Source organism: Dermochelys coriacea, chromosome 8 (assembly GCF_009764565.3).
Source record: "Dermochelys coriacea isolate rDerCor1 chromosome 8, rDerCor1.pri.v4, whole genome shotgun sequence".
NCBI lineage: Eukaryota > Metazoa > Chordata > Testudines > Dermochelyidae > Dermochelys > Dermochelys coriacea.
The window spans coordinates 74,433,676-74,449,262 of record NC_050075.1 but is presented as its reverse complement, the minus strand read 5'-3'; positions in this window follow the sequence as shown (position 1 = coordinate 74,449,262).

The window sequence follows — 15,587 nt, the reverse complement described above, 5'->3', positions numbered from 1 at the left end:
GCTTGGCAAGAATCAGCAATATCGCCTTTATTAAAGAGAGCACACAGTGCCAACTCTGTTCACTTTGAAAATGAGATGTGCTGGGCCAAATTTTGCTCACATTTATGCCAATATAAATTTGAAGTAACTCCAATGACTTCAGTAGAGTTAGTCCAGATTTATACCGATGCAACGGAAAGCAGAATTTATCCTACTGTTCCCCTATTCCCGCACTGAACCAAATGACCTACCTACAATCATTGCACTGCACCACTATCCTTTAACCCGCACTTGTTTAATATATGCAAACCATTCACAAAGCACATTGATGAAAGTGAAGAAAGAGAATAATTTTATTTAAAAGGCTGGAGAAGGTGAGGATTTCCCTGGTCTGCATTCTCTTTTAAGATTATTGTTGGAATCATGTTCTCATCATTTACACTTAATTATGTGCAAAGATTGTATAACAAGAGGCTGAATTGTCTTTCAACACCTTCATAAATCCAATTTTAAAGAAATATGTATTTTTTCAATTATTTTCCCAAGTTGTTAAAAACAAATTTCTTTTCATGCCATCAGTCCTTTTCCTTCCTTTGCTTTATAAGCAAACTACTCCCTGGTACAGGCATCACAGTCACCACAGGAACAGATTAAAAAGGATGACACCACATTGCCATTTTTGCAAAAATGGCAAAGGAACTGAGTAATGGAGTAGATAAAGCTGGCCCAGCAGAACTGCTTCACTCCACATGATTTGGTGAAATTATATACAGGGATAGAGTCACTTGGTGAACTGCAACTGAGTCATGCATTCTTTAACTTCAACTTTCAGTTACGTTTGGCCTAAGGAACAGACACAGACAGACACATAAAACAAAATAGTGGGCACCAAGTCAATAATAATTATTATACTTCTGCATAGCAACATTCATTCCAGGTTCTCAAAGTGCTTTGCAAACAATTAGCCTTCACAATAATGTGAGAGAGACAAGGTGGGAGAGGTAAATAGCTTTTATTGGACCAACTTCTGTTGATGAAAGAGACAAGTTTTTGAGCTCCACAAAGCTACAACAACACTGCAATTCACACCATGTGACATAGAAAAGTATTAATATCTTCATTTTACAGATGAGGAAACTGAGGCACTGAAGAAGTAAGTATCATATGAGAGGCAATTCAGCATGTCAGTTGCAGAGCTGGACCTAGAACCCAGGAGTTCAGACTTTAATCACTAGACCACTGTCTCATAGATACACACATTCCTGCTCTGAACCACATAAGAGGCACTAAAATGTCATCTCAATTGAGACACCATAAGCACTAACAGAACTCTGAGACAGGCCCTGCTTAAGTATTTTATGGTCTGACAGTAACTTCTGCATTTAAACTTGTGTTACCTCTGAAAACATTTGAGTTGGTCATGTCTAGACTTCAAAATGCCAGAGTATTTTCAATTTAGATGAAAGCCAAGGGTTTGGCAGGTCTACCTCCATACAAACAGTCAAATATTTGAAACTTCAACTCCTCCTTGGGTAGATATATGAAGCCATTCCCCTTCAGGACTGACTCGGAATCTGAAGTGAACCAAAGCATTATGTCCCAGATCTTTGAGGATCTGGATGAGGTAGAAGTAATATTGATAATCTGCTTAATTGCAATGGAAATGACAACACCACAATGAGAGACTGAGTAATGTTCCGCAGAATGCCAAAGAAAACAACCTGAAATTGAACAAGAACAAATGCCTAAGCAGGCTGAATGAGATCAGATATCTAGGATACATATTCAGTATTAAAGGAGTTTGACCATATCAAAGAAACATGGAGGCAATTGTACAAATAGATTCCAAAAAAGGAGGCTTTACAGAGATTCAAAGGTATGTGAATATATTTTAAAAATTCATCCCTAATTTGCCACAATTAAATTCTCCTCTCAGAATACTGCTTGAGAACAGGACAAAATGGAACTGGGAAGAGTGGCAAAAAACATTTTGAAGAATTAAAGTAGTCATCAAAGCACCCTACTCTAATATTATGAGACTAAGAGACTAAGACTAATTAGCAAAGAGACTAAGATCTCGGTCAATGCAAACTCAAATGGATTGTGATCACCCAGTGATTTATGCTTCCAAAGCACTGACTAAAACACAGTAGAACTACCCCCAGACTGAAAAAAAAAGTGGGAATAGTTTTGGTTATGAGTAGTTACATAAATATGAACAGAAAAAATGTCAAAGCACAAACAGTTGGAAACCACTGGAGACTATTGTGCACAGTACGGGCCATGCTTCAAAAAAACTATTATGAAATTGCAAAAATACTCATCAAATGTGAAATACAGACCCTATAAGGAGCTTATTATAGTGCACCTGATTTCAAGAGTGCCTATAAATAGTGAAAGCAAGGTACTGCTGGAAGCAGAGCTCAAAATATATGACTTAAATACTTTCCACATAGGAAACAGAAATTGATAAGCTCAGTTAAAAGTCACTGATCCAACTCACAATAGCACATGTAGGATCTGCCTAAGAACTGTGAACCTCAAACATTTGCCAAGAATGCCATCTAACTGACACCCTGCCAGAAGACATGGCTCAAACTGGCACCTAGCCCCTTCAAGCTTCCCGTTACCCTAGAGGACAGCACTCTGAGAGGTTCTACACATGAACATGGACAGATTTGGCACCAATAGGGAGCTGGCTTGATGTAATTGTTTGGCAAATTGTTAGCTCTTCACTTCTCCAAAATGGATTTGTACATGTAATCAGTGACATTCATAACAAAGGGCTTGAATCCTGAGAAGTGCTGAGCATCTCCTGAAATGGCTAAGTATCCTCAGCTAAAGGATGTCGATGGGAACTGAGGCTGTTCAGACTCTTGCATAATCAAGTTCCAAGTTTTCATCTCTCTGTGACTTAGATGAAAACCACATTGGATCATGGCTCATCTCTGTTCCCAAAGCCTGACAATGAGCCTCAATTGTTCAAAATTTCCCTTGGCCATCAATATCTCAAACACAACTGCAATGCTTGAGGTGCAGCGATGATGATTTAATTAAGTGGTGTGGGATGTATTTTCATGTTCTTATATTACCCAGGTTGCTGTAGAGACTTGTTTTTTTGTTCATATGAGAAGTGAAAGGCTAAAATATAATTTGTATTTATTCCAAAAGACGATCATCTAGGCAACAAGTATGTGAGTGAACATGACTGAACTTTAAATAATGCCATTCCTTCCCAGTTCCCCTGCTGATCATCAGTTATTTCACGTGACAAAATGAGTAAGGGATCACTGTCAGGGCACAGACGCCAATAATTCTTTACACTGCGGGGGAAAAAATGTGCATGAATAGGCACCATATGTGGCCCTGGTCATGGGAATTCATCCCTGCACCTCAATTAACTTGGTGCAGGAACCGAAGCAGAGGCAAAATGGTAGCTCTGCCCCTCCCCTATCTTGGAGCTTGCTGTGGACTGCTTTAGTCCCAGGTATATGTTAGTACAGCCTCTGGGCTGCCATAACACTTGCCCCAGACACAACTACTCTTATAGGCTACTCTGCAGCTGGGAATATTTGGGTCATAGGAACATCCTGGCCATGCCAGCTCCCTCTCTGACATGTCCCAACATTCCCCCTTCCTCTCTCTGCCCCCTGCAAGATTCTGTTGTGAGCAGTGCAAAGCTATCTATATTGTCTCCTTGCATGTTGGGGACTTTGCCTATGTCAAGGGGACTCCCTGAGCAGCTGTTAGGGTGGCTGTATGTGGCCCCTTTATGCAAGCACAGCCAGTGTAAAGCTACCATAATACATCTGTAAATGTGGTTCTCAATGTATTTAGCATTAAGACATTTCTGAGAATTTCTACCACAGCTAGATCTTTGAAAATCAAAAAGCAGAGTCTGGTATACTTGTGCTGTCCTGATAATCAGCCAAAGCTACATTCACAGATTCTCAGAGGGGAAAACCTGAGTTATAATTAGATTACCAATCCACACACAGTACCAGAATAGTAGTGTGGACTTTCTTAAAGGCTGTAATCATCCCACAATTATCTCTCCTTTTGCCCCTTCACCCCCACAAACATGATACAGTTCTGTGGTGACCTAGAATCCTATTTTGACGTCTCAGACTCAAGGAATATTTCCAACACACCTCTGACCAACATATTAACCCACAGAGACCTTCCTGCCAACACTACAAAAAGAAGGATTCTGGGTGGACTCCTCCTGAAGGTCGAAACAGCAGCCTGGATTTCTACATAGAGTGCTTCCGCCGACGTGCACGAGCTGAAATTGTGGAAAAGCAGCATCGCTTACCCCATAACCTCAGCCATGCAGAACACTGTGCCATCCACAGCCTCAGAAACAACTCTGACATCATAATCAAAAAGGCTGACAAAGGAGGTGCTGTCGTCATCATGAATAGGTCGGAGTATGAACAAGAGGCTACTAGGCAGCTCTCCAACACCACTTTCTACAAGCCATTACCCTCTGATCCCACTGAGAGTTACCAAAAGAAACTACAGCATTTGCTCAAGAAACTCCCTGAAAAAGCACAAGAACAAATCCGCACAGAGACACCCCTAGAACCCCGACCTGGGGTATTCTATCTGCTACCCAAGATCCATAAACCTGGAAATCCTGGATGCCCCATCATCTCAGGCATTGGCACCCTGACAGCAGGATTGTCTGGCTATGTAGACTCCCTCCTCAGGCCCTTCGTTACCAGCACTCCCAGCTATCTTCGAGACACCACTGACTTCCTGAGGAAACTACAGTCCATTGGTGATCTTCCTAAAAACACCATCCTGGCCACTATGGATGTAGAAGCCCTCTACACCAACATTCCACACAAAGATGGACTACAAGCCGTCAGGAACAGTATCCCCGATACTGTCACGGCTAACCTGGTGGCTGAACTTTATGACTTTGTCCTCACCCATAACTATTTCACATTTGGTGACAATGTATATCTTCAAATCAGCGGCACTGCGATGGGTACCCGCATGGCCCCACAGTATGCCAACATTTTTATGGCTGACTTAGAACAACGCTTCCTCAGATCTCATCCCCTAAGGCCCCTACTCTACTTGCGCTACATTGATGACATCTTCATCATCTGGACCCATGGAAAAGAAGCTCTTGAGGAATTCCACCATGATTTCAACAATTTCCATCCCACCGTCAACCTCAGCCTGGACCAGTCCACACAAGAGATCCACTTCCTGGACACTACGGTGCTAATAAGCGATGGTCACATAAACACCACCCTATATCGGAAACCTACTGACCGCTATTCCTACCTACATGCCTCTAGCTTTCATCCAGATCATACCACTCGATCCATTGTCTACAGCCAAGTGCTACGATATAACCGCATTTGCTCCAACCCCTCAGACAGAGACAAACACCTACAAGATCTCTATCATGCATTCCTACAACTACAATACCCACCTGCTGAAGTGAAGAAACAGATTGACAGAACCAGAAGAGTACCCAGAAGTCACCTACTACAGGACAGGCCCAACAAAGAAAATAACAGAACGCCACTAGCCATCACCTTCAGCCCCCAACTAAAACCTCTCCAACGCATCATCAAGGATCTACAACCTATCCTGAATGACGACCCATCCCTCTCACAGATCTTGGGAGACAGGCCAGTCCTTGCTTACAGACAGCCCCCCAATCTGAAGCAAATACTCACCAGCAACCACACACCACACAACAGAACCACTAACCCAGGAACCTATCCTTGCAACAAAGCCCGTTGCCAACTCTGTCCACATATCTATTCAGGGGATACCATCATAGGGCCTAATCACATCAGCCACACTATCAGAGGCTCGTTCACCTGCCCATCTACCAATGTGATATATGCCATCATGTGCCAGCAATGCCCCTCTGCCATGTACATTGGCCAAACTGGACAGTCTCTACGTAAAAGAATGAATGGACACAAATCAGACGTCAAGAATTATAACATTCAAAAACCAGTTGGAGAACACTTCAATCTCTCTGGTCACTCGATCACAGACCTAAGAGTGGCTATCCTTCAACAAAAAAGCTTCAAAAACAGACTCCAACGAGAGACTGCTGAATTGGAATTAATTTGCAAACTGGATACAATTAACTTAGGCTTGAATAGAGACTGGGAATGGATGAGTCATTACACAAAGTAAAACTATTTCCCCATGGTATTTCTCCCCCCCACCCCACCCCCCACTGTTCCTCTGATATTCTTGTTAACTGCTGGAATTAGCCTACCTTGCTTGTCACCATGAAAGGTTTTCCTCCTTTCCCCCCCCCTGCTGCTGGTGATGGTTTATCTTAAGTGATCACTCTCCTTACAGTGTGTATGATAAACCCATTGTTTCATGTTCTCTGTGTGTGTGTATATAAATCTCTCCTCTGTTTTTTCCACCAAATGCATCCGATGAAGTGAGCTGTAGCTCACGAAAGCTTATGCTCTAATAAATTTGTTAGTCTCTAAGGTGCCACAAGTACTCCTTTTTCTTTTTGCGAATACAGACTAACACGGCTGCTACTCTGAAATAATTATCTCTGTGGCAGTTAACCCATGATGGCTCTGCAAGCTTCCCCCATCTGGCAGCTTTTACTGTTGCTAAACTGGATGACAATTCCCTGACACACTTGCTTGTGTGCCTTGCCAGCAAACTCTTTAGGGCTTTGCTAGACCAAACCTTGCCTAGCAGGTAACAATCAGTGAATTCCAGCTCCTGAGTTCCTCAAAACTGTCTCTCTGCAATGCACAACTCCTATCATGGTCTGCCAACAGAGGTTATTAAGTTCACTGCTCCCTTAAAAAGACATCTTACTACCTTAACTGGGATTAGCAAATACGCAAGTCGAGCTTGCATGTCCACACTATGCTCATTGTGTTAGCAGAGTGCAACCTCACTAGCAGGGTTTACATTGACGCACGGAGCACAGCTTTGTGGGTAACTATCCCACAGTGCACATAGCTGAGTGGAAATTTGGGTTGGGCTTACAATGCCTTATGTGACCAAAACATTGGTGCGGGTGGTTATGGCAACATGGCATTACCATCCCATGATGCACTTACCTCCCTCCCTGAAATCAATGGCAAACAAACCAAGCCTTTTTTGTAAGCCTGGGTTATCTGCACGGACACCATAGCACCATAAGCATGGACCCCACTCAGCTGTACTCTGTTGTTGTGAGCATTACAAACACCTTGTGCCTTATCCTGCAGTATTTACATAGCCAATACAGGAGCCGCTATGCAGAACAATGTGATGCCACACAATCAGCCTGCTGGAAGACATAGAGCAGAGAAATTCGCAGTTGCTAGCGACACTCACGCATCACCTTGACAGAGTTGAGTGCCGTTTCTGGGCACGGGAAACAAGCACTGATTGGTGGGACTGCATAATTATGCAGATATGAGATGATAAGCAGTGGCTGCAGAACTTTCAAAGGCATAAGGCCACTTTCCAGGAACTGTGTGAAGAGCTTTCCCCAGCTCTGAAGCACAGCAATACTAAAATGAGAGCTGCTCTGGCAGTGGAGAAGTGAGTGGTGATAGCTCTGTGGGAGGTTGCAATGCCAGACTGCTACCAGTCAGTGGGACATCAGTTTGGAGTGGGTAAATCTACTATGGGATCTGTTGTGATCCAAGTTTGCAGGGCCATCAACAGACTTCTGCTAAGAAGGGTAGTGACTCAGGGCAACGTGCAGGACATAGTGGCTGGTTTTGCTAGGATGGGGTTTCCTAACTGCGGGACGATAGACAGAATGCGTATCCCTATCTTGGCACCAGACCACCTTGCCAAAGAGTACATAAATCAAAAGGGGTACTTTTCAATGGTGTTGCAAGCACTGATGGATCACAGGGGCCATTTCACCAACATCAATGTGGGATGGTCAGGAAAGGCGCACGACGTATGCATCTTTAGAAACACAGGTCTATTTAGAAAGCTGCAAGCGGGGACTTTCTTTCCAGACTGCAAAATAACTTTTGGTGATACTGAAATGTCAATTGTGATCCTGGGGGACACAGCCTATCCTTTGCTCCCATGGCTCATGAAACCATACATAGGCAGCCTGGACAGTAATAAGGACTGGTTCAACCATAGGCTGAGCAAGTGCAGAATGGTGGTGGAATGTGCATTTGGATGTTTAAAAGGTCACTGGCACAGTTTCCTTACTAGGTTAGACCTCATTGAAAGCAATATCCCCATTGTTATTGGTGCCTGCTGTGTGCTCCACAATATCTGTGAAACAAAGGGAGAAAAATTTCCGCCGGGGTGCGGGGGGGTTGAGGCAGATTGACTGCTCAAAATTGGCTGGGAGGCAGACACCAGGGCAATAAGAGCACAGCGAGGGCCTCTGCATCTCCATGAGGCTTTGAAAACCAGTTTCAACAATGAGCTGGAGTAAGGTGACACTTATCTGTGTTGTTCCTTACCAAACTGTCCCCTCCATTGCATTTTCTCCCCTGTAAACTCCACCCCCACCAACCACCCTGTGTTGAATGAATAAAGAGCCTTTTCTCCTCAATCCGTTAAATTTGATTATGCACACAAACAGCAAAGAAAAGTAAGATATCAGCCTTTTGCCCAGGTTAACACTGTGCGGGGAGAAACAAGGATGGTTGGGGGAGGAGGATGTAGAACTGGGCGATGATGGCAGCAGGTTCAGCATAGGCTGCAAAGGGACTCTAGCACACAGCTGCCTTTCTTGAACTTCAACATGTCCGATTGCTCCTTCATAATCCACAGCCTCTCTTTCTATGCGGCATGTTCTTGTTCTCTGCATGCTCTCCTGTCCTCCCTGTCCATGTTCTCGGATAGTGTAATCCTCCATGCTCTGAGCTCCGTCTGGTTATTCTTGGAGGCGTGCATTAACTCATTGAACATGTCCTCACGAATCTTCTTTTTCCACCTTCTAATCTGGAAAAGTCTCTGTCCCAGTGTGGAGGATGCACCGATGGACAAGGTTTCAGCTCCAAGGAATGCAAAGCACAAGGGTAGCACTCACAGTACATACATTGTTTCTGGTGCAAGGTTAATGTTTTTTTTTTTAAATAAAAAAAAACCCCACCCCTCAATGCACTTCTCTGCAAGCCACAATGTAATGACAACCGCTGGCTATTCCAAGAGTCAGTTTGCTGCTCCAGCCGTGGTGAGTAAGGCCATTAGGCATGGGGGAGAGGTCTTGTGCTGCTGCTTTTGTGAAGACGTCCCTGGAATGGAACTTGAGAAAAGCCCCCTTTCCCCTAGCAACCTGGATGGTGCTTGAGGACAGGCACCAGAGTAAAGACCCTCAAAGAGTTTGTTTTTTTTAACAAAAGCAGCACTGGGTTGGGAGGAAGGGAGACAAACAGGAAGCTGCCACCCCCACCCCCATCTCTTTCCCCCCTGCACCGATGCTTGCAATACACAATGATCCCTTCCAATCACAACCACAGCACATTTGGGAAAGCATGGTTGTGTGACCCAGATTTCACCAAACAGGGGGTAGGTTATTTATTGAATAGTTTGCGGTTTAAGGGCTAACACTGAAAACTTCCCCGGTTTTCCCTAGGTGTTCCTATGCAATCTCTCTCTCCTGAGGGTAACAGAGGGAGCAAGGAAGCAGATGCTGCAAGCATCTGGATATAGACCTGGTCCTTATGCTGCAATGCTGTGTGCTGCAATGATGCCAGCAGTTAATACTGGAGTGACACAGGAAAGTGTCCTACCGTGGTGGATGAAATAAGGCAGCCTTTCCCAGAAACCTTCTGCAAAGGACTGCAGAGTACCTCCGTGAAAGCTTCCTAGAGATCTCTGTGGAGGATTCCCAGGCCATCCCCATGCACATAAACAGTCTTTTTCGGAGAGCACCGTCTGCGTAGCTGGAGTGGCCATCGATACCCACTACACCTTTTTTATTCAGATTAAACATAAAAAATATTGCATGTAGCCTCTACAGTTTGATTGGAAATGTGTACTCACCAGAAGTGCCTTCCCTGGCATCACACTCCGCCACCAACTGGTCCTCTGAAGGGATGGGCTCCAGGGTTAAAAACAGTTCTTGGATGTCAGGGAGTATGGATCCCCCATTTGCCTGCCTCACATTCTCCTCCTCTCCTTCCTCGTCAGTGATTTCCTCCTCGTTGTTGCTCAGAGTTGCCCGGGGCTCCTGGGTGGTATCCATGGAGTGTTTTGGGGTAGAGGTGAGGTCGCTGCCGAGAATCGCAAGCAGCTCCTCATAAAAGCAGCATGTCTGTGGGGCACAACCAGAACAACTATTCGCCTCCCTTGTCTTCTGGTATGCTTGCCAAAGCTCCTTTATTTTCATGCAACACTGCTGTGTGTCCCTGGTGTAGCCCTTCTTATATTGACCTAAGTTTGTAGTGTAGACTAGGCCTATGAGACTGCCTCTCTTTCTTCAGCCTCCCATGGTCTCTTGGGCTCAGTAAGTAGGTTTAAGCTAATATTCCACCAGGAAACACTTGATCACATCAGCAGCAAGGCATTCTCCTTAAATAATGTGCAGCTCTGCAAATTTCTCCGTCTGGAAAGCCACTATAGCTCAATCTGCCAGCCTTTCACAGGAGATGCAAGACACATCTCTTTATTCAAGCTGTGATGCTGGCAGACCAGGTGCCAGCTCATGCCAAGGTCCTTAGGCCTCACTGAACATGACAAATGAATAGCTGGAAACCAAACTGTCTCACCTGTGCATAATATTGTTAAAATATGTATTGGACTTATATCAATGTGTATAGTGTTTAGACTTTATGAAATGCTTGTAAATTACTTTGTGCATTAATCTCACTTACAACCTCTATATCCCATGTTATACGGTAATTCTTAAGTGTTGGTTCTAGACCTGTAAAATGTTTGTTTTGAAACTAAAGCTCACCAAACAGGAAACATGCTGGATTCCTACAGAAGGTGTTATCTCCTCCTACCCATCAGGAAGGACTATTGAATCAAAATGGGCCATTGTAGAACAAAGACTTTGTTGATTGCTTCTCCCACAGTCCTGAAGAGGGTATGTGCTCAAGCTCTCATTCTGTCACAACGTGAATGCTGGGGGAAGGGAATAAAAATGTGTGTTAAAGAGCACTACTTATCCATTTGCTGCTTGAACTCTGAGAGGTTGAGGATTTCTAAGCATATGCAAGGAGTCCCCAGCTGTTTTGCCTGCATTAGCCCTAAAGGATATACAGAGTCTGATTACTATACAAGTTTCCATTACCTGTTGAAACCTGACTGAAACTCAATTGTGTGTGTATGCTTACCTGCTTTAACCTTGTAATTAACTCATTTCTTTTTCCTAGTTAATAAACCTTTAGTTAGTTTATTACAGGATTGGCTACATGTGTTGTCTTTGGCATGAAATCTAAGGTGCAAATTGACCTGGGGTCGGTGACTGGCCCTTTGGGACTGGGAGTAGCCTGAATATTTTGTGATCATTGGTGTAAAGTGACCATCTATCACAGAGTTAAGGTTGCCTTTGTGGCAAGATAGACTGGAATGCTGAAGGGGACTGTCTGTGACTCCATGTTAAGGCTATTATAGTACCTGAGGACTTTACACTTGTTGCTTGGTTGGTGAAATCTAAGTAGAGAATTCACAACCAGTTTGGGGTTTGTGCCCTGCTTCTTAACAGTCTGCCCTGAGGTTAGTATTTTTGGTCATGAGCCACTCCAGACAGCGTGACACAGGCGGATAAGAATGAATTCTGGAACGCACAGGGTAAACAGTCTCCTTGAGGACTGTAATGGGGTGGCCATCTCCAGACCACCCATTCATGGCATGCCGTGGTCCTACAGCATCCTTTGCTCAGTCTTCCTCTGTTCAGGGCTCCTCACTAACTTCACAGAGGCTTTCTCATACCAATTACACCCTTACTTGGGCTGGTTCCAAAATTAAGTCCTCAGAGTCCAAATCAAAAGGCTTTTACATTCATCCTTCCCCACTCTTAATCAAGCTACTCATAAGCCTTCCTGCTGGAGACTTCCCTGCCTTGGCAGGCCATTCCCAGCCCTACCTAGGTGGAGTTGTTTCATCCCTGGTGTCTCAGGGTCCCCTGTAGGAGCCTTCTTGTTCTCTGCACTCTACAGGCACCTTCTAATGCCCTACAGCCCTCTCATCCTCACTCCAAGATCTTCCATTTCTATACCAGAGGTCTAATTGTGTCATATGACCTCCATTTTCTGGGGAGGACAGCTGGCTGCATCACAGGTGGAGCTGAGACCCATTGCCCTATATAGGGCCCACCACCCTGTGACAATCAATGTTTGGACCCTGAAGGACATGCCCTATATTTTATTGATGGGAATAGTTATAATCTTGTGCTATTCATGGCTCTGCCATTCATTCCTTGGCAAAGTCACTTTAACCTCCCAGTGCCTCAGTTTCCCCATCTATCAAATGGGCATAATGACACCCAGATTAGTACTTTGCTTTAAGATCTACAATTCAAAATGCTAAGTAATAAATATTGTAAAGTATACCCAGATATAATTGTAACAGGCACCTTATAAATGTGTGTAATAAAATAATCCAAAAATAATCAAAAATCATAAATATAATGAAGGTACTTGATCATTGCTACAGGTACTTCCCATGGAACATCTCACCTATGTTGACTTCAAATCATAGGACAAAATAGTTATCTGCTGTCACTCACAGGATCTAGTAGTTTATCAGTGGCCTATTGCACCTTTATGACAGTTCAAAGGGACTGTAATAACAGTAGATTTGGCACGAGGAAATTCCTCCTGTGGTACAGAGCCAGCATATCAGCACTACAACATGCACTTTTCCCAGCCTCCTTGAAGCTAGAGAAGTGTGGGCCATATCCAGAGCATCCTTCCCTCCATAGGAAGCCAGATGCAAGCAAAGGGCAGTCATGAGACTGCCTGTGATGGGGGCGTGACTCAAAACTGCAGCACCTCCAGCTGGTTGTCCTAGGAATTAGCTCTGCATCCTCTTCAGGTGGTGTCTCACTTGCCGTCACCTCTGCTCCTGGACCCATCTCACCCCAAGGACTGCAGCATTCTCTTCAGGACACAGCCCTCTGGATGTGTCGCTCTCGGTTCTGCCCCCTTCCGTGGCAAGCGCAGTCTACTGTTTAGCCACTTTCCCAGTAGTGAGGAGCAGGGGGGAGGGACCCGGGCCTGCCCACTACTCCGGGTCCCAGCCCAGGAACCCTATATATAGCAGCCATTTACTACATCCTCTCCGACTCCTCTGCGAATCTCCTTCGGCCACTTCCCCACCACTCCAGTATCCTCTTTGCCCTAGCCTCAGGGCCTCAGCCTGCAGCATGGTTATGTCCAGGGTGCTTGCAGCGCCCTCAGCCTGAAAGGCAGCCAGCCTACCTCACTCCTCAAGCACCCGGGAGTGACTTCCTCTGCTATGCCCTGCAGCCCTTCTTATATGAGCCTGCTGGGCCATGATTGGCTGCTCCCTTCAGACCCTTTCTAATTGGCTGCCTCTGGCACAGCCTCTCCAAGGCCTGCTTTTAACCCCTTTTCTGCTAGTATGGGGCAGCTGCCCCAACACACTGCCCTAACCTGCATCTGCAGTTGAAGCATCCCCGAGCTAGCTCCAGAATAGGGAAGGCACAAAAGTAACATAAACTCACTTTTTTCACCTTCTTAGGTCCAGCGCAAAGCAGAGCTTCAGTACAGGGATGAATCTGACTCACAAGATCTTATTCTGCAAGCTGCATGTATTGCCCATGAGCTACTGTGATAAGACATCTTATTTCCCATGCAGCAGCACCACCTGCTGCCCAACAAGCAAAGACTTTGCACTGGAACTGTAGACAGAACAAAGGAGGAAATTAATTTATTAAAATAATTTGGAATATCCCTTTGGGATTCTTTTGTTTAACTGTTTTATTAACCAGTAACCTTTACTTATTTTACTTAGTGGAGGAAGGGTACAGGGTCAGTTTGTCAGCTGGTAAATTCCATGTAGTGTGTGATACAATCTCCAGCTTCCCAGATCAGCCCAATAACATGCCACACTTAACATCAGCAAATGTCTTAATGTACCAGGAGGGTGACACAACAAATCAGGGAGCTATATGAGTCAAGAGATGTATGCCTTTTAAAATGTATATTTTGGGGATCCTCTGAAAGCCTCTATTCCCTATTGTAGCCACCCTCAGAGGAGAACTGAATGCAGCTCTAGGACCTAGGTCCATGGAAAGTCCCTTAAGTCTTCTCCACTTATCTTACCTCCTTAATCACATAACAGGACTTCTTCAGGGACCTCATCAGCAGCCATCTTATCCTCCTATACCAGGATGTAAACAAATTAATCACATAGAAAATCTGAAAAAAATAGAAGAGGCTGGTATGAATCTCAAAGGCCTTCATATGCACATATTCAGCATCAGACTTCTCACTGTGAACTCAGGTCTGATTTGTCACTGTTTGGCAGCTTGTGCAGTCATTTATTCCTATGCTAAGCGGTGTATAATGATATCAGATCAGAATGGAAGCATTTGAAGAGTTTCTTTAAATACATTAGGAGCAAGGGAAAGATGAAGGAAAGGATAGGTCCTCTACTTAGCAGGAAAGGAGAACTAATAACTGATGCTATCAAGAAGTCTGAGGTATTTAATGCTTATTTTTGCATCAGTCTTCACTAAAGGGGTTAATGGTGACCAGATACTCAACATAATTAATAACTACACAGGGAAAGAACACAAACCAAAATAGGGAAAGAATGGGTTAAAGAATATTTAGATAAGTTAGATGTATCCAAGTTGGCAGGGCCTGGTGAAAGCCATCCCAGGGTACTTAAGGAACTAGCTGCAATCTTGGAACCATTAGCAATTATCTTGGAGAACTCAAGGAGGACAGGTGAGGCTCCAGAAGACTAGAAAAGGGCAAACATAGTACCTATCATTAAAAAGGGGAACAAAGAGGACAGGGCAAATTATAGACCAGTCAGCCTAACTTTAATACCTGGAAAGATATTGGAACAAATTATTAAACAATCAATTTGTAAGCACCTAGAGCATAATAGGGTTATAAGGAATAGCTAGACAGGGTTACTGGCCTAGTGGATGGGGGGAAACATAAATGAGATATATCTTGACACAATCCCACATGATAAAGGTTTCTAACCATCAGAGGAGTGAAGTTCTGGAACGGCCTTCCAAGGGAAGCAGTGGGGGCAAAAGACATATCTGGCTTCAAGACAAAGCTTGATAAGTTTATGGAGAAGATGATATGATGGGATAACCTAATTTTGGCAATTAATTGATCTTCGACTACTAGTGGTAGATATGCCCAATGGCCTGTGATGAGATGTTAGATGCGGTGTGATCTGAGTTACTACAGAGAATTTTTTCCTGGGTATCTGGCTGGTGAGTCTTGCCCACATGCTCAGGGTTTAGCTGATTACCCTATTTGGGGTCGGGAAAGAATTTCCCCCCAGGGCAGATTGGCAGAGGCCTGGGGGTTTTTCGCCTTCCTCTGCAGCATGGGGCACAGGTTACTTGCTGGAAGATTCTCTGCACCTTGAAGTCTTTAAACCACGATTTGAGGACTTCAATAGCTCAGACATAGGTGAGAGGTTTATTGCAGGAGTGGGTGGATGAGATTCTGTGG